Here is a 15,089-nt window from a genome sequence, read left to right as displayed (position 1 = left end):
CTTTGCAGGACAAAGTGACTTTTTTTGGTACCATATTTTTTTCTATACAGCTTTGGATCAACATTTTTGAACATTTTTTAAGTTTATTACAACAAATGTACACATTTTTGGTGGTAAAAAAAATAAAAATTATACTTTTTTATATATTTGATCACCTTTTTGTAAGTAATACGGCAGTTTTACAATTGGCACCATATAGTAATTTTTGCTAACAATTTGTAGTAGTGTTCCAGTCCTTGTCCTCATCTTTTAGTAGTGTCACTATCCTGCTCCCCATTCTGTAGTAATGTGCCCATTCTTGTCCCCTTCTTGTAGTAATGTGCCCATTCTTGTCTCTTTGTAGTAATGTGCCCAGTCCCTGTCCCCATCCCGTACTAATGTGCCCCATTCTGGTCCCCATCCTGTAGTAATGTGCCCATCCTTGTCCCCTTCTTGTAGTAATGTGCCCCATCCTTGTCCCCATCACGTAATAATGTGCCCCATTGTGGTCCTCATCTTGTAGTAATGTGCCCATCCTGGTCCCCATCTTGAAGTAATGTGCCACATCCTTGTGCCCATCCTGTAGTAATGTGCCCATGCAGGTCCTCTTCTTTTAGTAATGTCCCCTTTACTGGACCTCTGCTTGTAGCAATGTCCCATCCTGGTGCCCTGTTGTGCTATCACACACACACACACACACACACACACACACACACACACACACACACACCAAAACTTTCTGCTTACTACCTGTCCTCCGTTCCCTCTACATCCTATTTGTGCATCATACGGCCCGCAGGCACGTGGACCTGGTAATGTTCGCAGCCATTCTAAGTGCTTCACCTGAAATTCAGATGAACGTTCTGCTGGCGCTGCACAAGTCAGGATCTCTCTGCACAACTATTCTAATAGCAGACGCTACCCAATCAGAGGCAAGCAACTGAGGTCAAATGGGTCAGTTGCTTGCCTCCGATTCGCCGGTGGCTGCCATTGAGTTGTGCAGAGAGCGTTCGACTTCACAGCTCCAGAAAATGTTCATTTGAAATAAAGCGCTGATGGCTGCGGCCCTTGCACCGGCTGCGATCGTCTCTGGGTCTACGTGCCTGCGGGCCGCAAAAAGCAGCATGAGGGGTTGCATGCAGCCTGCAGCCACGTATTTGAGACCTCTGCTATAGGGCATTCCTGAGAGGACATATCATGGGGTATGATGGGCCACATTTTAGGACAGACACTGCAGGTAAACTAAAGTCCAAAATAAGGCAATTTTTTCCAGTGTTCTCCTCTCCCTAAACACCACAGCAGCAGATGAGCCGATCCCTATAGGCCAAAAGTGTTTGACAAAATTGGAAATAATCATGATATTTATCATTTTTGTATAGGTCAGGCCATAACTGTCCATAGGTTGAGGTCTCAAGAAATACATCAGAGAAGACCTACCACTGGACGTCAGAGAGACAGCAATGCTGTCACTGAGAGGAGAGGAAGACCTGCCAGAGATCCTCTACACCGTAGGGGACAAGAAGAGGGCAGAGAAAGAAGCCGCTCTCCTCTAACACCAGCCCCTGCTGGGCCCTCCAGCTCAACAGCGGAGGGCAGCAGGGGCAGGAGCAGAGAAAGAAGCCGCTCTCCTCTTAGACCAGCCCCTGCTGGGCCCTCCAGCTCAACAGCGGAGGGCAGCAGGGGCAGGAGTAGAGATAGAAGCCGCTCTCCTCCAAGACCAGCCCCTGCCGGGCTGTCACCATCCATCCAAGCACCTATTCAACCGCAGGCAGAGCCTGTGATCCCACCACCGCTGCCAGAGGTGGAGCCACCTGTACAAAATGTACCTGCGCCGAGGAGAAGGCGTGGTAGGGTTAGCTGGAGAGCTCGCCAAATTGCGAGACTCCCAACAAGGAATGTAACCTCACAGGAGGAGGGCGAGAGATGTCCCATATGTATAGAGGACTATCAGATCGGAGAGCAGGTCACAGTCGTCCCGTGCAACCACTTCTTCCACCCGGTTTGCATTTCTGACTGGCTGCGCTCCAGCCCTCACTGCCCCCTGTGCCGTAACCACTGCTTCAGACGCGCACCACAATGACATCTTAAGATGTCCATGGTGCGGGCAGCGGAAGAGACCATCTTGAATTCCAGCCCAGGTAAGGGACCCTGCATTCATTACAACTAATATGAAGGCAGAAAAAAATAAATCCTCTTTAACTTCTTGCTGTTCTGTTCTCTAGTTTACCATCAGCTTTGGTCAATATCTAACATGAAGGGCAAACACAGGACATCCCCCAAACACCGGACGGTAAGTCACCACTCACTGCCTCTGTCCAGTGATATGTATATTACATGTAACAGAGAAATAATCGCTGCTTTCTCCTCTCTGTAGAAGGAAAGTCATAAAAGTTTGAGAAACAATTAAAAATTAGATCAGAACAACCTGTACTTCATGTAAGTAAATATTAGGATGCAATTTCTTTTAGTCTCCAGCTCATTTTACTAGGAATCTATTCATATGATAAAATCAGGGGCGGAATGATCATGGTCGGGACCCCTGCGGGGACTAGGGGTACAGGGTGCTATATAATACCAGAATAGGGACAAAGGTACAATGGCATAGGAAAGCTGGTTACTGAGTGAAAGAAGTGCTTTCCCTCATCACCCAACTTTCCCATGCTCTGCTATACATCTTTCTCTCAGCACCCAGCTTTCAAATGTTCTGATATCATGGTAAAGCTGGGTGCTAAAAGATATATAGCAGAGGATAGGAAAGCTGGGTGGTGAGGGATAGATGTATAGCAAAGCATGGGAAAGCTGGAGGCTGAGAGAAATGCATATAGCAAAGCATTGGATAGCTGGGTGCTGAGAGAAATACATATAGCAGAGAATTAGGAAAGCTGGGTGCTGAGGGAAAGATGTAGAGGAAATCATGGAAAAGCCAGGTGCTGAGGGAAATCAGTAAAGCAGAGCATGGAAAAGCTGGGGAGGGGGGAGGTCAGGTCCAAATCTTACAGCAGGGCCCATCGACCTCCAGTTACGCCACTAGATATAATGATTTCTCATTTTCTCTTCACAGAAATCTGCATTATTTTGAAGGCTGGAAAGAAATCCTCTTTATCTTCCTGTTGTTCTGGTCTCTTTGGTCACTTCTCACCAAGCATGAAGGACTATGAACGTGGACATCCCAAAACAGCGGATGGTGAGTTCCCCTCATTTCCTCTTCTCTCTCCGCCCCATGATCTGTATATTACATGTAATATAATATTGTTGTTTTTTCCTTTTTACAGACAGAAGGTCCAAGTCTATAAACCATTGAGGGATTGGATCAGAGCGACCTGCGCTTCATGTAAGTACATATTAGAATTTGCTTCTTTTCTTCCAGTCTTCAGCTCCTTTGTTTTTCCTTTCGGAATCTGTTGATGGGATGTAATATCTTGTCGTCTTCTCTTTCCAGAAATCTACAGAAGTTACAGGTCATTTCCATCAAGATCCACAGATTCTCATCGGCTCCATGGAGACAGATCCATCATGTGCATCTCCAGACGATGTTCTCACATATTCCACATACGGGCGGCACGGTGGCTCAGTGGTTAGCACTGCAGTCTTGCAGCGCTGGGGTCCTGGGTTCAAATCCCACCAAGTACGCCATCTGCAAGGAGTTTGTATGTTCTCCCCGTGTTTGCGTGGGTTTCCTCCGGGTTCTCCGGTTTCCTCCCACACTACAAAGACATTCTGAAAGGGAATTTAGATAAAATATTCACAAAAATAAATCATATTGACCGTCTCTATGTCTGGTTGTGACTTTACTGTATAGAATTATTTTACATAATGATAAGTGACTGGAGGGAGTATTCGGGAGTAGGGATGAGCGGACCCCTGGATGTTCGGGTTCACTGGGTTCTGCCAAACTGTAGTTAAAAGTTCAGCTCAGCACCTGAACTTGACCCAGACCTCAAACCCCATAGAAGTCAATAGGTGCAAAACCTATCTAGGGTGGTGAGGGACCTCAGGGGCCGGCGGTAGGCCCTGGGGTCCCTCACCCTAGACACAGGATTTCCTTTTGCTTGGTACTCCATCGTATCTAGCGTGAGAATGTGACTGGTGCCATATATATATATATATATATATATATATATATATATATATATATATATATATATATATATATATATATATAAATAAAATCTAATATATAAAGCCTAGTGTATGTGTGTATGTATATATGTATGTATGTATGTATGTATGTATGTATGTATGTATGTATGTATGTATGTATGTATGTATATATATATATATATATATATGTATGTGTGTACGTCCGCTAAATGAATCCGCACCGTTGCATTTACAATCACTAAATTTTGCACAGATGGTTCATGTGACTCAGGGAAAGTCATAGACTATGTTTTGACATGAAAATTTAACCCCGCGCTTTACAGTTACACTCCAAAAAACCTGCCTCCATTAAAATCAATGGAGATAGGATCTACAGGCTATTAATAGGAGCTGTGATTGGTTGCTATAGGAACAAAGGAAACTGTTAGTATAAGAAGCAAGCTTATGTGTGAGGTAATATGATGTAGGTGGTGAGACGGATAGAGAGAGAAAGACAGAGACAGAGACATAAGCACAGACAGAGACAGACGGGGAAAGAGACAGAAAGAGAGACAGACGGACGGTGAAAGAGACAGATAGGGAAAGCGATAGAGGGGGGAAAAGAGACAGAGGGGGGAAAAGAAATAGAGGGGGGGGGGGGGAGAGACAGAGGAGGAAAGAGACAGAACTGGAATGAGACAGAAGTAGAAAGAGACAGACAGCCACAGAGATAGAGAGACAGACAGAGAGATATACACAGACAGACAGACATGGATAGAGACTGACACAGACAGAAAGAGATAGACATACAGACACAGAAAGACTGGGAGAGAGACAAAATATAAAACTGAGTGTATGTATGTCTAATAAAGGAATCCGCAACATCACATTTACAATCACAGAATTTTGCACAGATGCCTCATGTGACTCAGGGAACATCATAGACTATGTTTTGAGGTGAAAATTTAACCACACACTTTACAGTTAGTCACCAAAAAACCTGCTTACATTAAAGTGAATGGAGCTGGAAGCTACAGGTCATTAATAGCAGCTGTGATTGGTTGCTATAGGCAACGAAGGACATTCTTAGTACAAAAAGCTTATGTGTGAGGTAATATGATGTCAGTGGAGAGACAGATACAGACAGAGATAGACAGGGAAAGAGACAGACAGGGAAAGAGACAGACGGAAAGAGACAGACAGGGAAAGAGACAGACAGGGAAAGAGACAAAGACAGAGGCAGACAGGGAAACACAGACAGGGAAAGAGACAGACAAACAGACAGATAGAAAGAGAGACAGAAGGGGAAAGAGAAAGAGACAGACATAGATAGACAGGGACTGGGAGAGAGTCAGAGACACAGTAACTATCCCAGGCAATGCCGGGTACTACAGCTAGTACATAATATAAAGCTGTGGTTGTGTGGTTGTGTGTGTGTGTGTGTGTGTGTGCGCGCGTCCGCTAAAGGAATCCGCAACGTCGCATGAACAATGACAAAATTTTGCTCGCCAAAAAAACTACTTACTTTTAAACTTTGTCATTTAGTCTAATAAAGCTCCACTCTAAAAAAAAAAAAACAAAAACAAAAAAAAAAAAAACAACTTACATTAAAGTCAATGGAGCTGGGAGCGGCAATGCAGCCAGAACTTCAGAAGAATGTTGGCATGTCACAATGCACCCAGGGAAAGAGGCAGGCAGAGATAGACAAAGAGATAGACACAGGGACAATGCCGGGTACTACAGCTTTTATATATATATATATATATATATATATGTATTATATATCCATACACACACACAGTATATAGATATATACTATATTATTTATATATATATATATATATATATATATATATATATATATATATATATATATATATATATATATATGTATATGTATGTATGTATGTATATATATATATTTATATTGTGGTAGAGCCACCCTCTTAACTGCAGTAGGAGATAGAGGCAGGAACACCTCACGGGTCATATTTCACCTGGTTTATTAACTTCAGCCACAAGCCATTAACAGCAAGACAAAACTGCTTCCTCCAGCACACGAAAATTCAAAACAGAACAGAACCACGAGTGTGTCCAGAGGCCTGGCTTTTACCTCTGGGACCACACCCCGAGGTGGAGATATGCTGAACAGCCATCCCACCCATCTCTTTAGCTGTCCACAACAATTAACCCTCTTAGCACCTAATATGCTGGAATATTACATCCGGGTTCACATCACTGATTTCAGTAGTCTAAGTGACACATATCTCCTCTCTTGCACATCACCAGTGATCACATCACATATTCCCCCCCTCTGCCCAAAGCCGGGGGCTTTGGAACCATCAACCACTAAACAGGGGAGACGCGACAGGGCATCTGCATTCCCATATAACTACCCATAACTTCCCAGGCCTGTGCTCTACTTGGAAGGCAAAGTCTTGGAGAACTAGAAACCACCGGGTCACCCTGGCATTCTTTCCCTGTCTATTTCTCAACCATGTCAGTGGCGCATGATCAGACACTAGCCTGAATTTGCGGCCTAGCAGGTAATATTTCAGAGTGTCCACTGCCCATCTAATGGCCAGGCATTCCTTTTCTACGATGGCATAATTCTTTTCACAGGATGAGAGTTTCCTACTCAGGTAAAGCACTGGATGTTCCTCACCATTTATTTCCTTCGACAGCACAGCTCCCAACCTGACCTCCGAAGCATCAGTCTGAAGCACAATTTCCTTTGTAAAGTCAGGTGCCACCAGGACTGGCTGCCTACACAGAGCAGACTTCAAGTCCTGGAACGCCACCTCCGCCTCAGAGGTCCACTTGGCCATCGATGGCTTCACAGCCCTAAGGAGATCAGTCAGCAGAGCGGCCCTCAGAGCAAAATTCGGTACGAACCTGCGGTAGTATCCGACGATTCCCAGAAATGCCCTAACCTGCTTTTTAGAGAGTGGTTGTGGCCAATTCTGAATCGCTTCCACTTTATTCACTTGTGGCTTGATTAGGCCCCTACCGACAACATAGCCCAGGTACCTGGCCTCCTCCTTCCCTGTGGCACATTTCTTTGGGTTTATGGTAAACCCCGCCTTCCTTAAATCACCCAGCACCGCCTGGACCCTCTGGAGTTGACTCCCCCAATCCGAGGTGAAGATCACAATATCGTCCAGATAGGCTGCAGCGTACTTCTTATGAGAAGCTAAGATCCGGTCCATGGCCCTCTGGAAGGTGGCTGGAGCTCCCTGCAACCCAAACAGCATCCTGGTGTACTGGAAACATCCGTTAGGTGTAGAGAAAGCCGTCTTTTCTTTGGCCGCTTGAGACATGGGTATTTGCCAGTACCCTTTTGTCAGGTCAATGGTGATAATATACCTGGCTGGCCCAAGCTTCTCAATGAGCTCATTGACTTGGGGCATCGGATAAGAGTCAAATTTTGAGACTTCATTTAACTTGCGGTTGTCATTACAAAATCGCCATTCTCCATCCGGCTTTGGTACAAGGACAATAGAACTATACCAGCCACTTCTTGATTCCTCAATCATGTCGAGGCTCAGCATCCTCTTCACCTCCTTTGAGATCACTTCTCGGCGGGCTTCAGGTATCCGGTACGGCTTCAGATGTACTCTCACATGCGGTTCCGTCAGAACTTCATGTTTCACCACCTGTGTATACCCCGGCAATTCTGAAAAGAGATGTCGATTTTTATAAAGCAACTTCCGACACTGCTGCTTTTGGGCCCTTGACAGCGTCTCTGCCACCGCGACATCCTCGACATCAGCTTCCACCTTGGCAACTAGACACGGAGCTTCCACCGCTTCCCTATCTCGCCATGGCTTAATCAGATTGATGTGATACACCTGGTATGGCTTCCTTCTACACGGTTGATGGATCTTATAATTCACCTCTCCCAGTTTCTCGACCACTTCATAGGATCCCTGCCACTTGGCCAGAAATGTACTTTCCACAGTGGGGATCAACACCAACACACGATCGCCAGGGTTGAACTGTCTCACCCTGGCAGAGCGATTATAGACTCTCGCCTGTGCCTCTTGAGCCCGGAAAAGACTCTCTTTCATGATAGGTATCACCTCAGCCATCCTCTCCTGCATCTGGGCCACATGCTCAATGACACTCCTATGGGGGATAGCCAAAGAAACCTGGGAATAAGAGGTTATGTCAAGCAAACCCCGAGGATGTCGACCACATAAAAGTTCAAAGGGAGAGAACCCGGTAGAAGCTTGTGGAACTTCCCTGATAGAAAAGAGCAAGTATGGAAGCAAACAGTCCCAATCTCGGCCATCCTTCTCCACGACCTTCTTGAGCATGGACTTTGAAGTGTTATTGAATCTCTCCACAAGGCCGTCTGTCTGCGGGTGATACACTGAAGTCTTCGGTTGTGTAATCCGCAGCACCTTACACAGTTCATTCATGACTTTCGACATAAAGGGAGTCCCTTGGTCTGTCAGAATCTCCTTTGGCAGTCCGGTTCGAGAGAAGATGTGGACCAACTCCCTAGCTATATTCTTAGAGGAAGAAGTTCTCAATGGTACCGCCTCAGGGTATCGAGTCGCATAGTCTAGAACCACTAAGATATACTGCTGCGGATTTTACCTGGGGACCCACAAGATCCATGGCAATACGGTCAAACGGGACCTCTATTATAGGTAATGGCACAAGGGACTTCGAAAATGTGAAACTGGTGCAGTTAGCTGGCAGGTGGGACAGGATCTACAATAGTTAAGAATCTCTCGATGATACCCCGTCCAGTAGAACCTCTGAAGAATCCGCTCCTGGGTTTTATCTACCCTCAGATGACCACCCAGGACATGAGAATGGGCCATATCTAACACCCGGCGTCTATAGGGCCCTGGTACCATTAGTTGCTCAGTTATCTCATCTCTCAACTGGGTAACCCGATATAATAAATCCCCATTTACTGCAAAGCGGGGGAATCTGGTGTCAGCCACGACTCTTGAGCAGCCCCGTTTATAACAGTCACATTTTCAAATGCCCACTTTAGTGTCAGGTCCCTCATTTGAGCAGTCCCAAAGTTCCCTTCTGAAACGGCCAACTCCGGAATGTTAACCTCCTGGGACACGGCCTCATCCTCATCGCCCACCAAAACACATAGGGGAAATTCATCCGCCTCCGACTGCAAAGTGGGGCTAACTGTCCTTTATCTGAGACACAGGGTTCCACCTCTTTACTCCACAACTCCCAGAACAAAGCAAAGTCTCGCCCTATTATTACTGGGTGCAACAGATCTTTCACCACTCCAACCTCATGAGACTCCGACCCACAAGTTGTTTTTATAGTCACATCGGCCACAGGGTAGTCCTTGGCATCCCCATGAATACAGCGGACTCCCACCCTCTTCCCAGGAATCAGCCGGTGTGGGAGTGTGTCCCTCATGAGGGTCACCAAACTCCCGGAGTCTAACAGTCCCACTATTCTGGTACCATTTATTTCTACAGGACATGCCTGTGGCCCCTCACTGGGTTGACTGTCCACACTGCAGGCTGGGAATGCATAATAGGAAGAGCGCCGCCCCATCGGCTCGGTGGTCAAGGGACAACGGGCAGCAATGTGACCTGGTCCCTGGCACCTCCGACAGATATTATTGACTGGGGGTTTTTACACGCCTCCACTTGCCACTTGGGACCTTGGATTCCCCCCTCCTGTGGCTCTTGTACCCTTCTTTTGGGTGTCGCTCGCTGAAGAAACCCCCCAATAGGAAAATGTTAAGTCCCGTGGCTTCCCCAGGGAACTGTCAACCACCTGGTACCTCTCCACCAGTCCAACCAGGTCGTCAGCATTCGGGGGGTTTCCCTGGGCCAAGTCTGCACTGGATTCAGAAGGGAGTGAATGAACATGTCCATTACGACCCTCTCCACCATCTGCCCTGGGGTGGAGGACTCTGGCTGCAACCATTTTTGTACCAGATGCAGTAAATCAAACATTTGCGAGCGAGGGGGTTTGTCGCCACGATATGCCAACTGGTGGACCTGTTGTGCCACAATTTCAGCCTTTGATTTGTCATACTCCTTAGCGTCCCGTAAAGCAAGATCATAGTAGGCCTTTTATGGCTCTCCACTTAAATATGGCGCCAATACCTCCGCCCACTGCTCCGGCGGGAGTTTTTCTCGTTCAGCAACTTTCTCAAACACAGTCAAGAAGGCCTCAACATCATCCCTCAGGGTCATCTATTGCATAGCTCGCCTTACCGCCTTCCGGACGTTAGCGTCATCACCTGGACTGGTCGCTCTGCCACGGATTCACGGATTACATCTACTAAGACATCCATCTGCCGCTGCTGTTGCTCCCGCTGTTGCTGCAGCTGCTGTATCAACAGCTTATTCGTCTCCTGCTGGGCCTGCACCAGGTGCTTAATCAGGTCCTCCGTGATGTCTGACCGTGTTCCCTGGCTCATTGCTGCCTTCACCCAGGACATCCAGCTCCTCTGTAGCAGATCTAAACGTTTCCTGGGATCCACTGCCCAGCAGTCTGCACCACTTGTGGTAGAGCCACCCTCTTAACTGCAGTAGGAGATAGATGCAGGAACACTTCACGGGTCATATTTCACCTGGTTTATTAACTTCAGCCAGAAGCCATTCACAGAAAGACAGAACTGCTTCCTCCAGCACAGGAAAATACAAAACAGAACAGAACCATGAGTGTGTCCAGAGGCCTGGCTTTTACCCGGCCCAGGTAATACAAATTAACCCTCTCAGCATCTAATATGTTGGGAGTATTACATCCGGGTTCACATCACTGATTTCAGTAGTGTCAGTGACACATATCTCCCCTCTTGCACATCACTAGTTATCACATTATATATATATATATATATATATATATATATATATATATATATATATATATATATATATATATATATATATATATATATATATATATATATATATATATATATATATATATATATATATATAGACACTGCTCAAAAAGTTAAGGGGAGCACTGAAATAACACACCCTAGATCTGAATGCTGGGAGAGGCAATGCAGCCAGAACTTCAGAAGAATGTTGGCATGTCACAAAGCACCCAGGGAAAGAGACAGACAGACACAGGGAAAGTCAGACAAACAGGGAAAGAGAAAGGCAGAGGCACACAAAGAGATAGACACAGGGACAATGCCGGGTACTACAGCTAATATATATATATATATATATATATATATATATATATATATATATATATATATAAAAACACAAGTCAAAATGAGGCTCAGTATTGTGTGTGGCTTCCACGTGCCTTTATGACCTCCCTACAACGCCTGGGCATGATCCTGATGAGGTTGCGGATGGTCTCCTGAGGGATCTCTTCCCAGACCTGGACTAAAGCATCCGCCAACTCCTGGACAGTCTGTGGTGCAACATGATGTTGGTGGATGGAGCGAGACATGATTTCCCAGATGTGTTCAATAGGATTCAGGTTTGTGGAAAGGGTGGGACAGTCCACAGCTTCAATGCCTTTAACTTGCAGGAACTGCTGACACACTACAGCCACCTAAGGTCTAGCATTGTCCTGCATTAAGAGGAATCCAAGGCCAACCGCACCAACATATGATCTCACAGGGTGTCTGAGGATTTCATCTCGGTACCTAATAGCAGTCAGGCTACCTCTGGCAAGCACATGGAGGGCTGTGCGGCCCTCCAAAGAAATGCCACCCCACACCATTACAGACCCACTGCCAAACCGGTCATGCTGAAGCATGTTGCAGGCAGCAGATCACTCTCCATGGCATCTCCAGACTCTGTCACGTCTGTTACATGTGCTCAGTGTGAACCTGCTTTCATCTGTGAAGAGCACAGGGCGCCAGTGGCAAATTTGCCAATCCTGGTGTTCTGTGGCAAATGCCAAGCGTCCTGCATGGTGTTGGGCAGTGAGCACAACTCCCATCTGTGGACGTCGGGCTCTCATGCAATCCTCATGGAGTCGGTTTATAACCGTTTGTGTAGACACATGCACACTTGTGGCCTGCTGGAGGTCATTTTGCAGGGCTCCGGCAGTGCTCCTCCAGGTTCTCCTTGCACAAAGGTGGAGGTAGCAGTCCTGCTGCTGGGTTATTGCCCTCCATCGCCCCCTGCACGTCTCCTGGTGTACTGGCCTGTCTCCTGGTAGCGCCTCCATCCTCTGGACACTACGCTGACAGACACAGCAAACCTTCTTGCCACAGCTCACATTATTGTGCCATTCTGGATGAGCTACACTACCTGTGCCACTTGTGTGGGTTGTAGAGTCCGTCTCATGGTACCACGAGTGTGAGAGCACAACCAACATCCAAAAGTGACCAAACATCAGCCAGAAAGCATTGTACTGAGATGTGGTCTGTGCTCCCCACCTGCAGAAACACTCCTTTATTGAGGGTGTCTTGATAATTGAAAATATTTTCCATATGATGTCTATTCCATTTACACAACATCATGTGACATTGTCAATCAGTGTTTCCTAAGTGGACAGTTTCATTTCACAGAAGTTTGATTAACCCCTTAACGACCCTTGACGTACTGGGTATGTCATAGTGACATGGTGCTAAACGACCCATGACGTACCCAGTATGTCATGGCGAAATCGTGGCCCCGGAGCCCCGGTGAGTGCGATCGGTTCACACAAACCGCATATTCGGGGAGGAGGGGTGGTGCCTCCTCCCCGGACCTACGGAGGCTGTGATTGGCTGACGAACACCGCTCAGCCAATCACAGCCACTGTAATGTTCCAGCCATTGAAAATGGCTGAAACATTGAAATCCAGCCCTAATCAGTGCAGCTGTAGCACTGATTATTGGCTGGAGCTGGGTGATCGGTGCTTCATCCGCCCCCAGCTCTGATTGGAAAGATCGGCCTTGTGAACGATCTCTCCAATCACCGTGGATCTGGGGCCGGTGACCACTCCCCTCCGCTTTATTCCGTGGAAGCCGAGGGGAGCGATCCCTGCAAGTGCCCTGGTAAGCCCCTGCCCCTGATCCGCTGCAACCGCCGCCGATCCCCTCTATCTGCTGCAGCCGCCTCCATCTGCCATTGCTCCCCCCATCAGCTGCTGCCCCCTCCGTGAGCTGCTGCCCGCTCTCTCCCATCCTCCTCTGTTGCCCCCTCCACCATCTCCCACCCTGTGCGATTTTCCACCGCCCTCCCCCATCTCACCTTCCATCTGCTGCACGCTGTCCGCCATCTCACCTCCCGTTCTGCTGCACGCTGTCCGCCATCTCACTTTCCCGATCTGCTGCAAACTCTCAGCCATCTCACCTTCCCAATTTGCTGCCGCCTTCCCGATCTGCTACACGCTCACAGCCATCTCACCTTCCCGATCTGCTGACGCCTCCCCCATCTCACCTTCCCGATCTGCCATCGCTCTCCCCCATCTCACCTTCCCGATCTGCTGACGCCTCCCCCATCTCACCTTCCCGATCTGCCATCGCTCTCCCCCATCTCACCTTCCCGATCTGCTGCACGCTGTCCCCATCTCACCTTCCCGATCTGCTGACGCCTCCCCATCTCACCTTCCTGATCTGCTGCACGCTCTCAGCCATCTCACCTTCCCGATCTGCTGCACGCTCTCCACCATCTCACCTCCCCATCTGCTGCACACTCTCCGCCATCTCACCTTCCCGATCTGCTGCACGCTGTCCGCCATCTCACCCTCCCCGATCTGCTTCCCGCTCTCCCTCATCAGCTGCTGCCCCCCTCCCTGATCTGCTGCCCCCTCTCTCACCCTCCCTGATCTGCAGCCTGCTCTCTCCCATCCTCTTCATCTGAAGCCCCCTCCCCCACCTCTCACCCTCCCCGATCTGCTGCCCCCTCCACCACCTCTCACTCTGATCTGCTGCCCGCCCTCTCATCCTCCACCGCTCTTCCATCTGCCACGCCCTCTCCCATCCTCCGCCGCACCCTCTCCCATCCTCCATCCATCTTTTCTTTTCATCCCACCTAGTCCCCCCCTTTTTGCAGCACATCCGTGCGTGCGTCCTGATTTTTTTTCTGTAAACTAAGAAAGAAATACAAATAAACTTAGTTTAGGGCCAGTAACATTATACTGTAGTAATTGTCAACTACAGTATTTTTTACTGAATATTGTAAGGGTCAGCCCAGTGCCACACATGAGAGCGATGCACGAGTCTCACATTGCATCATCCGGCACAGTCGCTCCCTTCCAGACAGAAGTGTGCGGCTGTGCCGGATGATGCGATGCGAGATTCGTGCATCGCTCTAACGTGTGGCACTTGCTATAGTGTCAGTTGCAGGCGCTCATTATTTTATTAATTTTTTTTTTACTGACGTCCGTATTTTTTATTTCGCCAAACGAATTTTTTTATATGGGGGGTCTAGTTTCCAAAATGGGGTCAATTGTGGGGAAGCTCCATTGTTTAGGCACCTCAGGGGGGGGGTGTCTCCAAACGCAACATGGCGTCCGCTAGTAATTCCAACCAATTTTGCTGTGAAATGGCGTTCCTTCTCTTCTGAGCCCTGCCATGTGCCCAAATAATTGATTTCCACCACATATGAGGTATCTGTGTACTCGAGAAATTGCACAATACATTTTATGGTGCATCTTTTCCTGATATCCTTGTGAAAAAAAGCTACCTGTTTGAAAAAACAATTTTGTGGTAAAAAAAATAAAATTATTTTCACGGCTGAACATTACAAACTTTTGTGAAGCCTCCAGGGGTTCAAAGTGCTCACTAAACAGCTAGATAAATTCCATGAGGGCTCTAGTTTCCAAAATGGGGTCACTTGTGGGGGAGCTCTATTGTTTAGGCACCTCAGGGGGTCTTCAAACCCGACATGGCGTCCGCTAATGAGTGCAGCTAATTTTGCACTCAAAAATTCAAATGGCGCTCCTTGCCTTCCGAGTCCTGCTGTGTGCCCAAACATTTGATTTCCACCAAATATGAGGTATCTGCGTAATCAGGAGAAAATGGACAATACATTTTACGGTGCATTTTTTCATGATACCCTTGTGGAAAAAAAAGCTACCTAGTTGAAGCAACAGTTTTGTGGCAAATCTTTTTTTTTTTT

General features: G+C 47.4%; 1 protein-coding gene and 1 long non-coding RNA gene across 3 annotated transcripts in view; one reads left to right on the top strand and one right to left on the bottom strand.

Moving 5' to 3' along the window:
- WASHC5 (WASH complex subunit 5) overlaps positions 1 to 15,089 on the bottom strand; it is a 200,986-nt gene that overhangs the window by 90,600 nt on the left and 95,297 nt on the right. The window lies entirely within an intron of this gene.
- Positions 1,363 to 2,415, top strand: LOC142317005 (uncharacterized). The gene is made up of 3 exons (XR_012754655.1): positions 1,363 to 2,117; positions 2,202 to 2,269; positions 2,354 to 2,415. It is a non-coding gene; the product is annotated as an uncharacterized LOC142317005 (long non-coding RNA).

Source organism: Anomaloglossus baeobatrachus, chromosome 6, assembly GCF_048569485.1.
Source record: "Anomaloglossus baeobatrachus isolate aAnoBae1 chromosome 6, aAnoBae1.hap1, whole genome shotgun sequence".
In the NCBI taxonomy this organism is placed as follows: Eukaryota; Metazoa; Chordata; class Amphibia; order Anura; family Aromobatidae; genus Anomaloglossus; species Anomaloglossus baeobatrachus.
Note: the sequence above shows the minus strand (reverse complement) of the source record. Positions and strands in the feature narration are given on the sequence as shown.